Source organism: Anastrepha obliqua, chromosome 5 (assembly GCF_027943255.1).
Source record: "Anastrepha obliqua isolate idAnaObli1 chromosome 5, idAnaObli1_1.0, whole genome shotgun sequence".
NCBI classification, from domain to species: Eukaryota; Metazoa; Arthropoda; class Insecta; order Diptera; family Tephritidae; genus Anastrepha; species Anastrepha obliqua.
The window spans coordinates 45,188,987-45,190,018 of record NC_072896.1 but is presented as its reverse complement, the minus strand read 5'-3'; the positions used below and the strand labels follow the sequence as shown (position 1 = coordinate 45,190,018).

At 41.0% G+C, this 1,032-nt stretch overlaps 1 pseudogene; it reads right to left on the bottom strand.

The window, feature by feature from the left end:
• Window positions 1-765, bottom strand: LOC129248717 (uncharacterized; annotated as a pseudogene).
• Window positions 766-1,032: the final 267 nt, after the last annotated feature.

Below are 1,032 nucleotides of genomic sequence, written 5' to 3'. Positions count from 1 at the left end.
TTAAACCTGAATTATTATAAGAATTTATTATATTTTATATAAATATTTTATTGCTTCAATTAAATTTTTAAATGGGTCTAGTTTTCTCGACTTAATGTCGCGTCTCCACATGAATTCTACAATGACATCGGAGAAGTTGCCAGTGTTGTTGCAGTTATCTTTGCAAAAAAATCGTTTCACAACCCGCCACTGCGACTCGATGCGCTGGGTATGTGTTCCATCTTCTGCTACAAATGGACTGACAGGATCGCTGTGTTTCACCTTTTGGTGCACGTACCCATGCTCCGACAGGGAGTCGTATGCTCGCCAGCAATCAGTACGAATGGTGGTGCCTTCAATCACATGTTTTCTTATAAGAGGATTAGAACCTCGGCGGATCTTACATTGTCTGGGCACACCTCCAAACGAAGGTCTTCTTTTCCATCCTCTATCATTCCAAGTACCCAGTGTCCTTCGACTCTTTTCGCTGGAAAATATATGTAAGTCAAGTTACAGATAATGCTGTTACAAATTTTGTGCATTATTAACCAAATTACCTTCGTTGTACTTTCTTGTTCCAAATTTACTTTCATCAATTTGCACGATTTTTCCAACGCCGCCAATTCTCCCTTGAACTACTTGATTATCTAACTGGTATATTACCACAGCCTCATTGCAGTAGCTATACCTTTCAGATATCGTTCTTGATGATAAGACGGTCCCATTCCTTATAAAATCTCCACGCTGCACCGTTGCATGAAGCGTGCGGTATGCGAAACAAAACATTAAGTAAAAAATACGCGGAAGATCTAGTCGCGCGTTCTCAAACCAAGTGCCTGTGGCACGAGAGATATTCTTCTTGGACCTGCACTGACAGCGGGAGCACACGAAGAACCCAACCTTGTTGTTGCCTATTTTTAGTCGCATTTATGTCTTATGCACTGCACACAACATTGTTTTTCTCAAGAGCCCAGCTTCTTCCGCGAATTTAAGGCATTTTTCTTGTGTTCCCAGTTCGGTAACCACGTCTGTCCAATTCAACATTGATTTGAT